General features: G+C 38.3%; 1 protein-coding gene across 4 annotated transcripts in view; it reads right to left on the reverse strand.

Annotated features, from left to right (window-relative positions):
- ccser1.L (coiled-coil serine rich protein 1 L homeolog) overlaps window positions 1-19,110 on the reverse strand; it is a 460,655-nt gene extending 441,545 nt beyond the window's left edge. The window contains exon 1 of one of the 4 annotated variants that reach the window (XR_001934832.2): window positions 18,631-19,110. The gene's annotated coding sequence lies outside the window, so the exon portion shown is untranslated. The remainder of the gene's footprint in view (window positions 1-18,630) is intronic. The other 3 variants (XM_041590814.1, XM_041590811.1, XM_018252195.2) reach the window with 3 other exon arrangements.
- Between the last annotated feature and the right edge of the window lie 1,942 nt (window positions 19,111-21,052).

Consider the following 21,052-nt stretch of genomic DNA (forward strand, 5'->3'; position numbering starts at 1 on the left):
CTCTGCTGGGAAAGCACAACAGGGAGCACTAAAGTCGTAAGAGGAATCAGCCACTATTTTATTCTGCTTTTTCTGTAGCTTTCACTTCTATGAAACCTGTTTCCATTTTTAGAAAACAGAATATATTGTATAATCCTTTTGATCACACATGCTTCCTTTTGGTATATTTTGGCAACACAGCTATTTTTAATCTACTGCTTAATAATGAAAATTGGAATGGGGGCTCAAAATGAATATATTTATCTTGAAAATTTAAGGGCCAATTTACCATTAGTCATATTTTTTTTTTACAAGCAGTAATGATGTAAACTGTTCATTAGAAAAACGGATGTTTTCCAATTTAACAATAAGATAATTCCAGCATGCAATTTGTACTGGGGATTAACAACTGCAATGGGTATAAGTGGTGCTGCTGCTGAGATGTACTGAGTGCTAATACCCAAAAGTAAATAAAAGACATTCTGACATATTGGGACATGGAACAGCTCTGATAAATGTGTAAATTCCTGGCAGTGAAAAAGTATCAGACTGCTGGGAATCCTGGTTTCCTTCCATTTTGATCTCTGATAAAGACCATAATTTTTTTAAATAGTACACCACATCTTCAATTGCTTATTATATTTTTTTAATCCACCCCCCCCTAAAGTTTAGGTTTTAAAATGTATGTACCATTACTCCCCCCCATTTATGTAAATAAGACTAACTAGATCTTAATTGTTACAGTCTGATACATTAGTTACTTGCACTTCCCAGAAGCAGCTCCAGCTCCTTTTGAGCATGCCAGTAACTGCCATCCATGTTTATTGTACTTTTGCACCATGCTACAGTTAGGACTCTAGATACAGGTGTTTGTGCTCCAGAATGGGACCAAGTAAAATTGCTTTGAATAATGGATTCGGTAAAGACACAGGAAAGTGCTGGGCTAGGTTAAATGTCTAGCTGTCTTCACATAGTAGCTTAAGTTTCAGGCTGACGAGAGGCAGAATGTTAAAGGGGTGGTTCACTTTTATGTTAAATTTTCATATGTTATTGAATGTCTAATTCTAAACAACTTTTCAATTGGTCTTCATTTTTTCTTTTTTTTATATATTTTTTAAATTATTTGCCAGACTCTTTACATCTTTAACATGGAAGCCACTGATCCCCATCTAAAAAACAAATGCTCTTTAAGCCTACAAATGTATTATTATTGATACTTTTTATTACTTAGCAGGCCCTGCCCTATTTATATTCAAATTGGTGCATGTTTGCTAGGGTTATTTGAACTCTAGCAACCAGATTGCTGAAAGTGCAAACCGGAGAGCCTCTGAATAATAAAGCTCAGTAACTCAAAAAAAAAAGTAAAAACAATTGCAAACTGCCCCAGAATATCACTCTCAACGTCATACAAAAAGTTAAAAAGATGAACAACCCCTATATAATAATAATTACACTGTCTTAGAATAGAAATAATTATATACCACCCAATGCTAATTCTATGGTGAACTTTTCCTTTACCTCTATCATGCACACAAATTAAATAAAAATAACCAAGCAATATAGCTACAACAGCAATATTCAAATTACAACTCTAAAATTCTATGTTTCTTATCAGTTCATAATATGAACAGAGTGCAGCAGCAGAGTGCACTCGTTATCTATAATATCTATTACTGTACCATAGCACAAGCCATGTATTTTAGGATTAAATGGGATTTCCTTGTGCCCAGACACACCTTATCTGTAAATGCAGCTGCCTGGCTAAACTCCGATTATACCTGACCAGGGGTGAGAATCCAGTTGTCAGGATAATATTATAGCTGACATACCCAACAATACAAAATCTTCTAACTCTTGCTCATTTCAATAAAAAAATGTAAAATGTACAAATATAACAACATATATTGGCCACTCACATTGCTAGACAGATTGGACACCATCAACTGGGTTATGAGCTTGTTATTTTAGTTCCTTTCTAGTCATCTAATATAATCTGAATGGGAAGAATCAGGTAAACTAAAAACATCAAGGGCTCTTTATTCTCTAATGAACAACAATTAACCAATTAAAAAAACTCTTGGTTGGCTAAAGCCATCTTACGATTTTTGTCCGACATCTCTTTACATCTATGGCCAGCTTTACTTAGCTTCACTAACCATGTTAACCATGTTATATCAGAAACTAGTCAATGGAAGAATTAATTGTGCCATTTTTGTGCAAAAAATATAGAACGAATAAAATACTTTCTAAGGAATGGCTACTAAATATACAATATTCTGCTCAAAATCAATACATTGTGATGTATAAACAAAGAATGCAACAACAAAAAATGCTATACTGTGTATAATGTCGAATGTATGCAGAATTCCTGGGCAAGCTACATTAATAACAAAAAAAAGCATATATCCTAAAATGAAATATTTATGCATACAGCCACCATGATCTATATTATTAATAACGATTTCTTTCAACATTACAAGGAACCTCCCTGTAATACACAGTAGTAGTTTTCAGTGCAGTGAAGGGAAAAAACAAGAAGACAAATACAGTATTCATTCTAAATGAAACAGAATGGTTCAGATGTTAATCCCCTTAATTGAAAGTGCAGCATGTTTAAAATAGCTCTTTGTAATACTTATACTGTATTTCCTCAAAGGGATCTGTATCTACGAGTAATCAATAGGGAGGGCCAGGAATGGAACCTCATGCAATTTTGGCATACAGAGTGAATTTCAAAATTGCTGGATTTAGGCAATCTAAACAAGAAACATCTATTAATAGTTCAAATTAACACACTCTAAGGGGCAGATTTACTAAAGGGCGAAGTGACTAACGCTGGCAACAATTCGACAGTGTTACCATTTTCAGGTACTTTGCCTATTTACTAATGGGCACAGGCATAACTTCGCTAGCGAAAGAGACAGATGTTATCGCTCATTCGCACTCTATCGCCAGACAAATTTTCCCTCAGCCGAATGGACGTTACTCTGGCGAAGTATATTCGCTGGTGAATTTCCGCAGGTTAGACAATTTTCCCCTAAATCTGTTGACAATCATCATGCACAAATTAATAAGATTGGAAAGTGTATTAAAATTCCAAGCCTCTAGTGTGATTGGCTTTTATTTGTAAACCAACAATGTATTCTGGACAGATGAGGCAGTATAGAAACAAAGGAATTGTTCCTGAAGATTGTGTATCATCTAACAGCAACAAAGTACAAAATTCAAAACAATCGAGGCATGATACAGTTATTGATTAACTACCTTAACTAGGTAGCACTAAGGTTGCCATCTGTCCGGTTTTCACCCGGACAGTCTGGTTTTTGGGTGGGATTTCCAAATTAGGAAAGCCGGCATTTCCAACATTACCAGCAACTTAAATAGGATTTTTATTTCAGTTGAACAAAAATATGTCAACAATTGTTGATTATTACTGTAAACTGTATTACTGTAAACTGACTTGTTTCCCATATCATAATGTTGCCAATATTTGGAACATCAGAACCTACATTTTATTACCTGGGGGTATGGAATCACTAAATGCAAGCCAGCAACATTTAATATAAATTGATATGAATACATTTAACCTTTACGTTTTACCACCATATTTTTATACCATACCAATTCATTAGAAACAGCAAGCCAGCAACTGTCATAAAAGCCAGAGGCTTAATACAGTTCAGGTGGGAATATGAAATTCTACACAGAATAAGTATATATTGCCTATTTTTAGTTACACTCTTCTCCTGAAAAAGACTAACAGAGCCATGTGAAAATCCAGTAACCATTCATTCTGTAAGTAGTAGGCTATGTATTAGCAACAAAACAACCCAAATTAGATGACAAAAGACAAACTGTAACAGAAGCCATGCACACATGTAGACCTTACTTGCAGACATGGGGCTTCTTTATAAGGGGCCATATATATTAATGGAACACATGACTAGAGACTGATTAAGTTTTGTTAAGTAAGTTACCAGCAACCTGCAACTTCTGCAATGAGCCATATAATGGTTACAATATCTTCACTGCTTTTAAATGCTTTTTGTTTATGGTAGAGGTAACTCACGAAAAGAGCATGATAGGAAAACAAACCATTAGCTACAGTATCCCAACAACACATGATGCTCGCTTTACAGATCTGCTAAAGTGAACCTACCAAATTACCCATGTAAACTGTTCAAGGACATACTGTAAAAAGCAAATGCCTTAGGGCTCCAGACTGTTGTCATTTAATCACTGTAGCATAGTCACTAAAGCCATTATCATTTATCACCTATGTAGAGAACCACTCTTACTTGCTGAGAGGTCCTAACACCAATAAAACACAAGTGCTACCAGTTTTTTTAATTACATTACTATTATTATTATCAGCCTTCATTTATAGAGTACCGACAGTTCTTCACAGTGATTGTCCATCATTCATATGTCTTTGGTCCCCATCACTTCATGCAACACACTAGGTTAAAGCAGAACCCAATTAACCTGCCTTTATGTTTGTGGAGTGTGGAGGGGGACTGGAGAATAAGGAGCAGACATATGCACTGGGAGAACATACAGACTCCTTGCAGACAGGCCCCTCATAAACTCCTTTGTTGTGGAATTCCCTATATAAATTGTACACCATCTAACAGCATAGTATGTTCTACATCTAGCAAATAAGATTTAAATTAGCAGAGCCCAACACACTGTGCCACAGATTAACCAAGTACTGTCACTGATTATTTGCCATGCCTCTTTCCTTAAAGAGCCAAGCATGTGTTGAGCTATATGCATTTCAATTCCTACAAATCTGCAAACACATATTTTTATCTGTTCTCGCAAAAACACATTTCACATGCCCAGTTTCCATTTACTGTGATTTATTATTGTGCATTATAGATATCCCGCTACAAAATTCACTGCTAAAGACTTTTCTGCCTGCTAAAATGTTTCATGCATTCAACAGCCAACCCCAAAACAGCTGAGCCCATCTATATGCAATAGGAAAGGTTTATATCATTTATTATCAAGCAGATTTTACCATGGCAGCAGAAAATTACTAAAAAAAACCAATAAAGCAAGATTAAACCATAGGACACTAACCTCTTGTAAAATGTATCTTTTAAATATGCTAACCGACTGTCTTAGTTTTGGCAATTTTCCCAATTGTTAAAAAACCCAACTCTCCTGTTCAGTAATATTTCATCATGCTGTCTAAGAAGGCACATATTGTTTAAGAGGTACATTTCTTTAATCAAATTGGTTATGATTCTCATTACGCACAGAAAATGTCTGGTGTATTCATCTTCAGTAATGTGTACTGCTCTCTGAAAAAATCTATTAAATTAAAGAAAATCAATGAAGACACTTTTGTAGGAGGATTAGACCTGGTCGTGGAGTCATATGCATTTAAAGATCAGAGAGCAATCGAAAATAAAGTCTGTGGAAATTGCACTCATTTACAAGTAAGCATTTACTGTACATTTCTCTTTAGCATTTTATTGGTACAAACTTTTGAATGCTACAGGAAGGCTATCTCCCACAGACTCCATTTTTCTATGAAATAATACAGCAGTACCTTGTGCTTGAACCCAAATAAAATATACTGTAGTTAATCATTATTGGAGGCAAACATTCCTATTGAGTTAATGTTTAAATTATTTTTTAGTAATTAAAGAAGAACTAAACCCCCTTGCTGATAAAAACCCCTACCCCCTATAGTCCCTGCTCCCCCCTGCACAAGTGTCCACACAGGTAAATGCCCTTAAGCCGGTAATTGCCCCTCATTGAAGAGCCAGTGCAGCAGAGCTCATGGGCGCCATCTTCCGCCACTTCAGGAACCTTCAGTACGTAAGCGATGTACTGGTGCATGCGCAGTTGTAGCAATACCCCGGTCCCAAACAACTACACATGCGATGAAAGCCTCGGAAATTGCTGAAGGGACCTGAAGATTACCAAATCGCCGGAAGATGGTGCCCATGAGCTCCGCTGCGCCGACTCTGCAATGAGGGGTAATTACTGGCTTAGGGCCATTTACTTGTGTGAACACCTGTGTGGGGGGAGCAGGGAGGTGGGACTATGGAGGGTAGGGGGTAGGAGTTTTTATTAGCAGCGGGTTTATTTATTTAGGCATGGACATAAAAAATAAGGAAAGTTCCCTTAACCCGTCATGTGTTCTTTGAGGGAATTACTGTATACATGGAGTTGGCAATGTTTTTATCGTACCATGTCTTCTGGGATTAATGTACATTAAAATAGCCCATGTGACGTGGTGACATGCAACTAGTACTAGGTTTGTCACCTCACCCCTTAAACCCAAACACACATTAAACTGACATATTATATGGCTAATTAGTATTAATTTAGATGGATGCTGCAGAGTCCACTAATTTTTTGTGCAGCCACACAGATTTTAAAGTGATATTGATACTTATAAAAACTATACTTCGCTCATGTACATTAAGGGGGTTAGTTATTTATCTCATATTTTAATTAAACCAAGCTCAACCAAACTGCCATCCACTAATTTATCTTATTCATCAATAAAATAACTCGAAGTTGGGTTGGAAAAAAACATGATAAAATCAAGCGAATGCTCCAATCATACAAATTTTTCAGACTTTACTCCCGAATTTTTCGGATTGTTAGGCTAAACCTAGCGCAGACCACAATATCTTCAAATTAGGATAAGGACATCTGCCATTGACTTATACATGACCTTGACAGGTTTGAGATGCTGGGTTTTTGGATTCAAACTTTTGCAGCATCGGGGGTATAATAAATCTTTTTCCACAAAAAAAATCTAGTTTTTGCCCCAAAAAGCCAGATGAGAAAAAAAATGGGGTTTAGTAAATAACCCCCTAAATGTTACCTGTATGTCATATTGAATTTGTAATTAATTTTTGTAATGACAAAACGTGTCATTTCTTAACCCATCCATTAGAATTTCTACTTCAACACAAACATGGTGGCCCAATTATATATCATAGATAATAGATAAGGACTACACAAGTAATGTAAAAGCATTGTAAAAATGCTTTTACAAGAAAACATAAAACGCATGCAAAGACAGTGTTATTATAATTGTCATGAGAGGTCTAATATTGGCGTCAGTTTAATCTGTGAGTAAATTAATTGTAAGGTTTTGAAAGGATGAGGTGGCAACTCCTCTGCCAGGACTGTGACAGTGAGTGGCAAAAGGGGAAAAATTACCACACAATTGCAGGAGAAGAGGATATCAGCTACTCTCAGGATAATAGCATCTGATGGACGCAAATACGATTCCAGAGGCAAAATTTGTAATCACTGTAATCAACATCGTAATCATGGTTTTTGGCAAAAATGCTCACCACAAAAACTTTGAGATAACATGATTACTCTGCCAGAGTCAGAGCAATTACAAGGTTAGCCTATGAAGAAGCATTTCCAGGTATTTTGTGGCCTCCCATGAGTGAGAAAACATGCAGGTGACAAAACATCCTTCATGTCTGTAAAGTAGTGTAATGTATGGTGGAACTGGCAGGAACAGTACCAACCAGACAGTGCTGTACAGGATCAGGAACCAGACGCGTACTCAGGATAAACAGGTCGGATAAATACCAATCAGTGCAGTACAGGATCAGGAACCAGGACCGTAGTCAGGATAAACAGGCCAGGGTCAAAACCAATCGGTAACACGATACAAGGTCAGTATCCAGAAGAGTGGTCAAACAGGCATGAGTCAGTCCAAACAGTGATACAGCAAGGTCAAAAACAGGCAAAGGTCAGGAATGGCTAATCAGACAAGAATTACACCCAGGAACTATTAAAAATAGACCTACATTGGGCAATGAGTCGTATGTGCAGGGGTTTTTATAGCCAGACTAATGGCTTACACAGATCACCTGTGGCCAGATTGTCAACAGTTCAGACAAGCCATGCTTATGTGCAGTTACAAAGCATAGCCATAGGAGTGAACCAGGGCCTTAGCTGTCTGCTCACATACAACAGTAGTAATGTAGACATCACAGGAACATCAGGTCCCCGGTTCAACACTATGCAGGTTATCACAATGTCCTATAGGTACAAAATCAGGCTACTTACTTATAAGCTTGCATACCTGGCCCATCTCTTAACTGCCTATGAAGATTTATTTTAAGTGGGGTCTGTAGCAAAGTATAGTATTCTATTTCTTTAGATATCTGTTAATCATATGCAAGGGATTGTGGAGAATGGATATGGCACACATCTGTAGAATCAGCAAACAAAGATATTGATTTTAATAGCAGTTACATTTACAAATGTCATTAAACAAACTTGTCCTAGTTTTTTTTTAACCTATCACATCTAGTAAGGTTTTTCTTTTAAGCAGCAGACCCAGTAAAATGCTACCTGCAACTAAATGGATTCTATGGGTTACTTGAACTGGGGCAAACTTTGAACATATTATTACATGAGCTCCATGGCCTTCTCCAGTAGATTCTACCTACTGACTGCCCAATGCCCATTTGTCAGCAAGAATAGCAGAAATCATAATGCCCACCTCCACCAGCAGCCACTTTACATAATACATAATAAAAAATGCACTCCCTGTGACTTGTCATGTGGGTATTGTTCAGACTTCCACATTCCATAATACTTGTCTGACAGCACTATAACAAGCTGCATATTTGCTAGTCACATGTATTAGAAGCAGATGCTCATGGAGACAGGCTTTGTTGTAAGGGAGGGCTGCAGTGATCAGAAACACCCATAAGCCATGCAATACATATAAAAATACAAATATAAAACAATATGTGGCACTATTTGTGGTACATATATTGTTTATGTGCAGCCATATTTCACATTTTAATCTCAAGGCTCTCTCCTCATGGTGGTTTTCTTTGGTTACTTGCTGCATTGTATGCAGAGGAGGAAGTCCATATATTAACAAACAAGCATGGCACAAATAGAATGCCAGTGACTTCATACTTCAATTTCTCATTCAAATCAATGCATGGTTGCTAGGATCATTTAGGACCTAGCAACCACTGGAGAGCTGCTGAATAAAAGCTAAATTACTCAAAAACACAAACAATAGAAAATAAAAACCAATACCAATTTGTCTCAGAATATCACTATGCATCATACTAAAAGTTAATTTAAAGATGAACAACCCCTTTAAGCAATGTCATATACTAATTCGAAGTTGATACATTTCTCACCAGACAAATCTCAGCAACTAATGTATCAACTGTAACCGGAGATCTGTAAAAGTCTCACAGAATGCTTTGCAGGGACTAAAGCTGCAGCTGCTGTGGCTTAGCAAAGTATCAACGAATGTATCACTTTGGTGACACTTTCGAAATGCAGCAATCTGATTTATTGAGCACCTACTGGTGAGGGGAAAACAAAATGAAGTCATTTTGTAAACCTGCATTGTAAGATACTGCATTTCATCAAGCAGTTTGACACCAACACCCTTGATTTCCTCTGCTCAGGAGAGAGAAGGGTTGCAAAAATGACACACGGTACATATTTATGAAATTAGGTTGTGAACTGAATCACAAATAGACACACCTTTGGTTGGTATTTGTATTCGAAAAGCAAGAATACAGGGTTAGAACAAGCTGCATATTTGCAGGGATAAACAGCTGGCATCTAGCATTTCTTTCATGTCTAGTAACTGACATGAAAGAAAATCACACTATTCTCATTAGCCCTTTAAAGACATAGAAGTTATGTTGACAGAAAATTGGAAGAAGCTGCTTAGAATGCAAACTTGGCTGTGATACCATCAGTGTGCTAGGTTTCCTTTGTGTCTGCAAGGTATATTAGCAACTCATCCACTGAAAATTGCTGGTCTAAAAAAATAAAAAGGCTTATTGAAGAACTATGCTTTGTTTCAAACAAATCAAGCATTGCCGTGTGTGTGTTTGAACATAGCTCTGTTCTTCATGCCTTAAGCTTTTCTACAAGGTAAGTGCATTAAAGTAAGCACGAGCAACAACAAAATAGTAAGCAATGGAGTTTTGAGGAACTTTTATTTTTGGTAGAAAACCTTTGGCTATAATAACTGGCATTTCTTTTCAATAAACCATAATTACAATCATATATGTTTTTTGACAGCACTGTGGCCTACAGTACTAGCTGAAAAGGCATATTGAGTTTTCCCTATAAAAGTTGTCTGAAATGCATGCTACAAAACATACTTAAAACAAATTATTCAGAATTACAGGAGAACCATTTATCATGCCAATTGCATAATTTAGGGAAAAAATAATTCTAGAATCCTAGAATACAATGTGCCAACATACATATTTAATTATAACAACATTTAATGGTAGTTTTCATCCAGAACCCTTTTATTGTTCTCATGTGCACTGATTATGTAAAGGGTCGTTTTTCCCCCATTATGTTTCCTTTAATATATAGTAAACGTTGTTCCAGCTTCAAATCAACTTTAGATTTATTTCCCCATAAATGAGACACCTTTCATAATATTCACAATTTAGCAACCTACATACATTGTATTCCACTTAAATATGTCATTTCACAAGCTGCATATCTACTATTAGAGCAGATTAATGTAAACATTTATTTCAGCAGTGCATTAACATTTTGGAAGCTAAATGCTATTCATACGTATACTCTGTCATGATTTGAACAGCATTCGTCAAAATTTTTAGAGAATTCACTTGTAAATGACAAATATGCCTCAATGTGAAACCTTGAATCACGATTTGGCAGATGTAACAGATTTCCTTTTTCAAAAGCGGCAAAACTGGAGGCTGCTGTGTTCGGTTTCCTTCCCTCTGAGCCAGCAGTGGGGTAGAACTGAATTGCATGGATTTGATGGAGTGATGTCTTTATTTGAACATTTATTCATCTTTGCCAACCCTTGCAGGTCCTGTCAGATTCAGTTAGTGCCAGTTGGAGACTGTCAGCACTAATGGTGTCTGAGATGTGTTTGTTGCTGGCATTTTTATCAAACAGTGAACCAACAATTCGCCACAGTGTTATACAACTGCCTCTAATCGAGTGCAAGCCAACAGAAATGGAGTTCTCTTCTACCCTAATGGGTTGTTCACTTTCCAAACACTTTTTTTCAGTTTAGTTGTTTTCACATTGTTCACTACAAATGAAGCCTTTTTCAAATGCTATCCCATTTTTTATCGTTTTACCAAAATGTACGTTTATTCGTGTCTCTGGTGTTTCAGTCTGCTCAGCTCAGTGATCCACGAGCATCTGAACTGTTACAATTGGCTACATTTAGTGGCTATATTAGTTGATACATTTATCAGCAATGACTTTAGAATATTAGTAACTATTGTATCAATTCTAACAGCTGCTTCTAATGAAACGCAGGTATTCCGTTCAGTAGGGACAAAGATAACAAATGTATCAACCAAATGTATCAATTTAGAACAGTTACAGAGCTGCTTTAGAAGGTGAAAATGAAACTTTACATTTCAATTTTAGAAAACTATTACAAATAGAAACTAGAAAGTAATTGGAAATGTCTTTATTTCTGGTGAACTATCTGAAACCAACTGAACTGGAAAAAGTGTTCGAAAGTGAACAACCCCTTTAATGTCCCAGGGGGAGGATGATAATAGGACTTTAATTGCATAGGGATGCTGTGCATGGTTCAGTGTACACCAGTTATAGGTAAAAGTAGCACCAAAAAGGTCTCTGAGGAAGTGTTGTATCACAAAACGCGTCAGACCTCAGACGCTATGGCTGTATGATTGATCTTATGTCTTAATAAAGTATTTACCTTTTAAATCATTTGGAGACGAGCGATCTGTGTTGATGCCCAGGAGTGCGCGGCCTGCAAATTCTCCACCAAAAAGGCAAATGTTTGTGAAAGGGCTTTAGTGAAAATTTAAAATAAATAGAAAATGCTTCTAGTATGCTATTGTATTACATACCCAATGTATTGGCACACAACGTTTCAGATTGTGCATATTTCTTCATTCGCTCGCTTCTGTTTCTTTTTGTTTTAACATAAACAACCTCTTAAAACTGGTTATCTCCCACTATTGTAGTCACTCACTTGTCTGCAACTTGGTTCATGGGTGCACTTTTCCCACGTGTCCTTCCACACATATACAATACTTGTTAGGAATTCAAATGGGCAGCACCCATTAGAAGAAAAGCCTTTATTTTTTCAAATGCAGGGCAACAACGACAGAGCAATGTTTCGAACCCACCTGGCTCTTTGTCAAGCTTTGTCTCCCACTATTTTAGTTAGTTAGCATCATCCAATTTATTTCCCTGTATTTAGAAAAGATTCCTAGCTCCTGCTGATTAAAAGTAGCCACTTAGAATGCTGCTATCACCATCATTCACTGTTGGTATAGTATAGGTCATTCACAACAACAGTTCTGCATAACACTTTCTTCTAAGGCGAGGTGGCACAAAGGAACCATTACTCAAAAGCAACCATGTGAGAGCACATGTGGACCCAAAAAGCTTAAGAGTGTGATTGAAGAAATAGTTCTGGCAAATATGTGTGGTGCAAATATAAACCTTCAGCTAGGGGAGAGGATATCAATACATTAACAAAAGTAGATGGACACATTCATATATATACATACATATATAAGGCTCCTAGCCTACAACTACAGTAAGCACCTTTAGCACCAAATGCATGCCTACCTCCTATTGTAATTCTGCACTTGTAGTGTAATACTGACCTCACGTTACAAACACCATGCCTATGGTCATGTATGGTAGTCTTAGTACCATGCAGGAAGGCTTCCTTACCAGCAAATGCATCTTATGTACAGAATTAAAGTTCTAGTCAAGTTTAAAAATAACAAACATCAAACATTAAAATGGGGAACTCTGGCTTCCAAACCAAAATGTGGCTGCCCACATAACACAGAAATCCCTAATATATCCATCAAAGTTTCCTGTTAATTCAAAAAGTATGAATAAATGCCATTTTCTATGCTGAAATCTAACTGGTTAACAGTTCTCTTTCTGCATCATTTGAAATCCTGGAAAAGGCGGGACTAAAACAATCCACAGCTTATAGGAACTACATAACCCACAATGCATTGCACTATGATGTTCCGTTCCTTATTGAAATCATGAGTGCAGGGAATTGTGGGGTTTGGAGTCTGAGGACAGCTGGCTGTTGATACAAAGTAACAGTAGTCAGTCAGCTCAGCAAAGTAGTCAGAGAGATCAGCCAGAGAGCATGGGGCTAGGCTTAAGGAACTGTCAGAAACCATTAAAAATCATGAAAAGTCTGCATTTTTTTAAATGATGTATATTGCAAAGTTGTTGTAAATTATGTTTACTTTTCAAAAAGCTTAAGTTATGTTATTGTGGAGTTCCCCTTTAATTTAAAGATATTAATTTAAATGATATGTTAAAGCTGCTGAGATCATAGGAAAATACACATTACCGTACATTGCCTGTCCAGTATGGCCTATGGAGTTAAGTTCTAAAAAAAAAATCTAAAGTTTTCATATAAAAATCTGCATTGTTTTAATAGACTCTATGTAATGTGATCTCGGCCAAAGCTGCATTACTAAAATACCAAAGCTGGCTTCTGTAAAAACTATTATTTTAGAACAATAGACATGGGGAGGCACATTCAGCCTTTGATAAATAATCATATTAAATATCTAACTTTATGTGTGGGGAGGGGGGCGTCACTGATTTCCACTACACATTTTCTTTCCATACCTTAAGTAGTCATTTACAGAATAATACCAAACATTGTAAACTATACAAATCAAACATCATCCAGCTACCAGTCAATAGAGAGCTCAAATTATTGGAGCCAGCAATAGCTTTGGAGAAGGGCAGCACATAGTTCTAAGTACATAAGTAGTTTTCCAATCCCAAGAGAAAAGAAAGAGCAATCCAGTATCCTGTTCCTATTTGCCTGAGTGGCAAGCACTTCACATACACTGCTCTGTAAGGAATTCCTTTAGCATACAACATCAAGCACTGCCTGTTGTTACAAGAAAAGTAAAACCTTGCAGACCTTTAAGCTTTAACAACCTTTGATATCTAACAAACAGATCCCTCTTCATAGCAAATTATATCAATAAACTCCTAACAGAATTTCTCTACGCACCATGTACTGGCATAGCAATACTCAGCTTTATCTATAATAGAGCTGTGGGCCAAGTGTGGCCCTCCAACATATTTTAATACCCCCAGACTGCACAACAGCTCTGACCATTTTAAATTACATCATTTTATATTAATTTTACCCCCAAACAAGAAGTATAGAGAATGCTTTGTACATAATATGGTACTGGCAATATTGCCTCTTCCTGTGATTAAATACATTGCAAGTTTTCTAAAAGGGATAAGATGTGTTCTTTTTTGTTTGTTTTTGGAGGGGGGCCACTTACCTATAAAAAAAAAATGGTGTAAGCCTGTTAAAGGAATTGTTCAGTGCCCTCCCCACGGCACTCACCTTTTCAGCGCCAGAGGGGGTCGAGGGGGTCCACGTCGCTAGTGCAGAGATCGCAATTGTGCTCTCTGCACTAGAAGAGCCGATTTTCCAGGTTGCAAAACTGAAATTCGGCTCTTAAAGTTACCAGGAGCAGCATTTTGAGGGGTGCTGCCGCCTGAGGCAACTTTCTCAACTCGCCTCATTGGCGGAACGCCCCTGGCAGTAACCAATCAGTGTCTTATGGGGTCGGCACATGGGTCATAACTATTGCTTTTGAATCTGAGCTGCATGCTGAGGATCAATTGCAAACTTACTGAACAGTTATGTCCCACGTGGCACCCCTTACTGACTAGCTCAGCACCCCTTGCTGACTAGCTCAGAGTTAGAGAGCTGAAAAGCAGAAAGCAGTGTTCTGTTATGTTTACTCTTTTTGGCTAACTAGCAATATTAGAAATATTTTTTATTTTCCACTGCCTATCTATTTACCCAGTTTTTAGTTTAACACTGAACTTTTCCTTTAAGAATAGATGCAAAGTACCACCTACTGTGTTTAGTGCTACAGTTCTCTCAATGTATCTCTCTGTGGCTGAGGTACCAAATTTAAATTGCAAGTACTATGAGGCAGGAACTGATGTTCCTGAAATATTTTTTTAAATATTACTTTAAATTATTTAATTTTTTTAAATTAACTTTAAGTATGATGTACAGAATGATATTCTGCAGTTGATTTTCATTTGTTATTATTTGTGCTTTTTGAGATATTTAGCTTTTTATTAAACCACTCTCCAGTTTGCAATTTCAGCAACCTGGTTGCTAGGGTGCAAATTACCCTAGCAACCATGCATTGATTTGAATAAGAGACTGGGGTAAGAATAGAAAGAAGAGTAATTAAAAAGTAACAATAGAGTCAGAAGAAAAATGGCAGATAATTCATAAAAGTATAAAAAAGTAAAAATGAAGGCCAATTGAAAAGATGCTTAGAATTTTTTTATTGAAACAATGAGATAAAATCAGATTTTAGTAAAACGAATAAATTAAGGGCAATTGAAAAGTTGCTTAGAATAAGGCAATCTATAACATACAAAAAGTTAACTTAAAGGTGAACCATCCCTTTAATTGGATTTGAGATGTGACCCTATATAATAACTGTTCCCTCCCAATATATAAATAAAATAAAATTTTTATAGATGATAGATGATATACAATATACAAGGTGCAAAGATACTCCCTAGCACTCAATAAACATAAACAGTGACACAAAACCCTGAAATATGTTTTATATATATGTATATATATATATGAGGGGCAATAGCACGACTGGGTAAACAGATTTACTGGGTAAATCTGGGTAAACAGAATGATCTTTTTCTCTGACAAATTGCCCTTCCTTTGTTGCAATCCTCCATCTGTATACAGAAAGGTCCCCGGATGATTTTTCTGCTGCCTTGCTTCTTATTGGAGATGCCAATGAAGGTTCATAGCCTTCAGAACAAAGGTTTTACATGTCTATTGTGTTATGAATTTTATCAGATTTTTACTTAATTTTAGATCCCTCTACTGTATCTACACATGCAACCCAAGCTTCTCAGCACATTGCCTTCTTTTGAGACGCCTGACACTTTGCCAATGAGAATCCAGCCTATGTGTCCCGTTTGTTTTATAAATTTGGTGCTGATCCTATTTTTTACAAACATAAAAATAAAACCATACCTTAAGCAACCCCAGCCTTTGTGTTTATTTAATGTTTACATGATTTTCTAGTAGACTTAAGGTATGAAGATCCAAATTACAAAACTCCAGTTCCCAAACATTCTTCATAATAGGTCCCATACCTGTATTAATTTATGTACTAAACTGTACCTATGCAGTTAACTATAGCAACCTCTCAAAGCTTAGTGCTTTTTTCTAACTTGTAGTACACAGTTAAAAACTTAGTGCTGACTGAATGGTTGCTGATGGAATTTAGCACCGATGTGGGTAAATAAGCACTATGCTCTGTTACAATTCATAGAGTATTAGTGAGAGTATAAAGGATTTACTTCTCCACCAAATACTTTCACTTTTTAAAGCAGCTAAACCACAGACAATACTGTAATACCATTCATACCAGCAACGCTAGCTTTAAAATACAAACACATTGCCGTACATCTGAAAGAAAGGGAAGCCCATACATTATGTATTAGGGTTGTTAAAACAGTACAGTGACACTGTATGCAGCAGAAAGGGCCTCGAAAATGCTGAATAGTAATGAAAAAGAGAGAGAGATAACCATGTGGGGCCATATTTTAAGACAGGTAAAGCTGACATTGAAAGTAGGTTGGAGCCCCAGTCTAAAGAAAAACTGTATTAGAAGTTTAAAAATGGCAAAACAGCAACCCTGCAGCTCTCAATAAACTTTAACAACTGTATGTCAGTGGGCGGATGAAAGTTGCAATGAACAAGCTAAACATATCTAACAAATGTAAATACTACATATGAAGATACTACATCATTAGTAACTTAATCAACATTCTCCCTCTTCCAAAGCCTACGCAAGTGTACAAATAATAGTTTGCACCTCTATATCCCCAAACCTACAAGCTCTTTTTTTTTACAATATGGGTGCATGTGTGAGACTGGCTATCAGCTTGCAGAAAACTCGCCAGAGGTACAATACATCCCTTATTTCATTTTCAGCCAACTGCTTTCTTTGTTTGCACTTTAGCTGCGAGGAATTGGAGACAACTGAATTGGTTGGGAGAATAAAATGTAAAAAAAAAACTATTTTACATGCCTGAGCATCCTGCTACATACTGATGGACAAAAAAAACAGATCATAGCTATCTGATATAAGAATCGTTAATCATTTTATTGGAATTAATCATTTAAGTGAAAGAGTTAGTTATAAAGTACAATCACAACCACAGACGGATGATAAAGATCAGCTGCTTTGAAAAAAATGAAATGCTTCCCCTGCATAAAAGTGATATTACAATATGGTAATCAAGTTTTATAGCAGGAATGAAATGGAAATATGCACGTGGGAATTCAGAAGTGCCTCCAACACTGAGGGTGACTTCAGCTCATACACAATTAGCAGAGACCTGAAGGATGGGGATGACAGATTCCTTCTCATTGACTGGCTTTTTGTGTCTAAGCTCCCAACACTGCAGCTCTTTAAACAGGCAGAACAAAGCAATTTGTCCTGTCTAATTCACTGACTGTCAGAGTGTTGCTTAGTCCATTATATTGCGTTAAAAAAGGATGGCAAAGGCAACTATATGAGGTACTGTGCCCTGTAAAGCTTTTCTATTGTCCCACACTGCAGTACAGAACAGAAGTGTTAAACATGTGGCCACCAGGCTGTTGCTGAACTACAACTTCAAAAATGATGGTATGGAGGGGTCAGGGTCATGGGTTCAAGATCCCTCTTTTATAAACAAACACACAGAGAATCATTAGTAGTGCACTCAACTGTGACACTGTACATAGTTAGCAATTGCAGTAAAAAAGACACATGCACATGGTGACACATGCTGTGTTGAAGATCCAAGCCCACGCTGACATAGAGAACCCATGCTGCAGTGACACGGATTTGAAAACAGACCCATGCTGCAGTAAGGCAACAGTGGGACAGTACACAGTCAGCACACACTGCAGAAAAATAGTGATGCTGCTGTACTCTACACAGGCAACATATTCAGTAAACTGGGAATAGCACATGCTGCAGAAAAGACACAGGGAAACAGTGACAATGCGTTGACTGCAGCATATATACAAAGTAGCACACACACAGGAGCTGTGTGCTAGACTTGGGAAACAGCAGTAAACAACCACACACAGTGACATTGGACTGAACACAGACTACTGTATGCTGCAGCCTAGATAAAAAACACAACATGAAGGGGTCCTGTAGGCAGCACACACTGCAATATAGGTGTGACAGTTGTCAGTGACAGTAGGTTGTATGTACACAGACACCACATGCTGCATCAGTCAGCAGCAAGGGGTCAGGTTACCAAGTGGTTTGACCAGAGCAACGCTGGGCCAGTGAAAATCCATGTCCTGTACTGATGACATCCCTGCAGCATCCACATAAGCAGTGACCCCAAATCACCCCGAGCAAGGGGATGGAGCATACACCTCTGCCACATTATGGAAGGCCCTGAGCATATGGCTCTGACAGAACACCTGGAAGGGTTGCTGGGGGTCACCCCATGCTGTTTGCACAGGACAAACTCCCAGCTGTCATGCAGCAGTCACTGCGGGATAATGTGAGCATTAGGAATGAGAAGGTACTGTACCTTACTGGATCTTACTGGATCTTACTGGATCTCTGCTCTGTCAGCTCTGCAAAAGCCTGCAGTCTCCTCTTCTGCTTTCTGCTTCCTCCTTCTGCTCTGTTTATATAGAGCTTTTTTTCTGGGCTATTTTCCTGGCAAGATCCCTTTCAGTTTTAGTTGAAGGCAACGCTGCTCTTCATGCTGCTGATCTCCATGCCAAGTCCCGCTAAGACAGAATAGTTGCGAAGTGGAAAGGATTGGGGGCCTCGCTGGCAGCTGATTGTGAAGGGAACAGGAGAGGGCAGAGGGGGGTGGAGCTGAGGGGAGGGCTGGATGAGTGGAGCTGAGGGGAGGGCTGGATGATGAGAGCAGCCGAAGAAGTCAGTGCGTGTGTGTATGTAGTGTATACAGGGTGACAGGAGCCAGCACTGCCACCTCATAAGCAAAACAGCTGTAGCTCAAGCCCTTGCTTCCCTGTTCTCCCTACCTCCTATCAGCATTAGGTGTGGGTGTATGTCCAGCCTTTTCTCGCACAGCTTTATTGATTGCTTTACAACGCTGGGAAAAAACACTGGTCTGAAAAGAGGAATTGCAATTTGTAAAGAAATGTGTCCTTTGACATTCCTTCAAGCTATACCGTGTGCGTTCTTCCCACAGGGCACACATTTGTTTGAGGGCAATGACACAAACTCTGGTGTAAAATAGGGCTGCCACCTTGTACCCAAGCAAGAAGAAAAAAACAAAGTTGATATTGTGGGGTTTCAAAGGGTTGTGGCGATGTGGCACTAATTTGCTTCAGGGCTGACTGAAAGGGGGCATTTTTCTCAGAAAAGAAAACAACCAGTAACTATTTCATCTGCAAGATTGTAGTGAGAGAACACTACCATATTACCATTATCATTTTTTAATTCCTCTTCTTATTTTTCTTACTAAATTTCTTACTTAAACATTCTTAAACTGGTTATACACTGGTTCTTAAACATTTAAACATTCTTAAACTGGTTATACACTGGCCAATAAAAGCTGCTGACTCTGCTGTAGTAAGCAGGGTATAACTACAGACAGGGGCACTTCGCCAGTGAGGCGAGTTGGGGCTCTCGCCTCAGGCGGCAGCGCCCCACTAGGTACCAGTGGCGGCAAAAATGCCGATCCTGGTACTTTAAGAGCCGAATTTCCGGCTGTTCTAGCGCAGAGAGCGCAGTTAGGCTCTCTGCACTAGCGTCCTGGCCCTCTCTGCCGCCCTCGTGGACCCCCCTGGACCCCCTCAGGCGCAAGAAGGTAAGCGCAACTGCTGCTGCCTCAGGCCAGGATCGCCCCTGACTACAGAGGAAGCAGACCCTGCACCTGAAGGGGGGCACCCGGAGATATAGGGACTCCATGAGGCCCTTAAGGTGGCCATACACAGAGAGATCCATTCGTTTGGTGACATCTCTCCCCTATATGGCCACTTTGAGGTGAGGGATATTGGCTGATCCGATTGTGGGTCCTAGGCATCAACGAACAGATGCGGATGTGATCTGACGGGACTTTTAACCCCTCCCCACCGACATCTATTCGATATCGATTGGGGAAGCCCGTCGGAGGGCCACACACACTGACCAATAAGCTGCTGACTCGGTCTGTCGGCAGCTTTTACCAGCCCGTGTATGGGGGCCTTAATTCTTACTGTATATAATTTCAATCAATACAGATAAAAAACATCAACCATTAGACATTATGAGGGCTTGAAAAATAATTTGCTGTGGTACCAAGTAATATCTAGTTACACCACTGGTAGTAAGCAGCTTTTATTAGCCCATTTATGGAAACTTTAGAATTTTACACTGGCCCATGAATCGTCCATGTACAGGGTCCACTGACAAGCCTCATACCTCCCAACATTTTGGAAACAGAAATGGGCATAGAAAGAGTTGACGCACACATTTTTGACCACACCTTTTTTGGCCACACCCCTAATTACCATGTTCATTTTACAATATTTGGCAGGTTATGAAAGTTTGAACACATTTCTGTGGTTTTTATGTGTTATTACAGTTTTGCTAATGAAGGGGAATTTTCCTTTAAGCCGCAAGTCATCAACAATTTACTAACGGGCACAGGCGTCACTTCGCTAGCGAAAGAGATAGACGCTAGCGGTCATTCGTACTCAAATTCAATGAAATGAGGATTTTACTGAACGTTACCTCTTTCGCCAGACTTGCCTTTGCCAGCTCAGACCAGGCGAAGTGCACTGGAGTGAATAGATCTTCCCCAATCTTCTGTTACTTACATCATATTTTTTGGTGGAAAAAGCTTCTAAGTCCAAAAAACGACGGCGTCTTTTCCTTTTTTCAGAGTGATAGCCTGCAAAAGTCCTTAAAAATTTTTTGGGGGAACCACAAAACCCCATACATTTTCTAACATATGGAACATTAACTATACAGTGGGCTCATGTGTAGGACAT

This window comes from Xenopus laevis, chromosome 1L, assembly GCF_017654675.1.
Source record: "Xenopus laevis strain J_2021 chromosome 1L, Xenopus_laevis_v10.1, whole genome shotgun sequence".
In the NCBI taxonomy this organism is placed as follows: Eukaryota; Metazoa; Chordata; class Amphibia; order Anura; family Pipidae; genus Xenopus; species Xenopus laevis.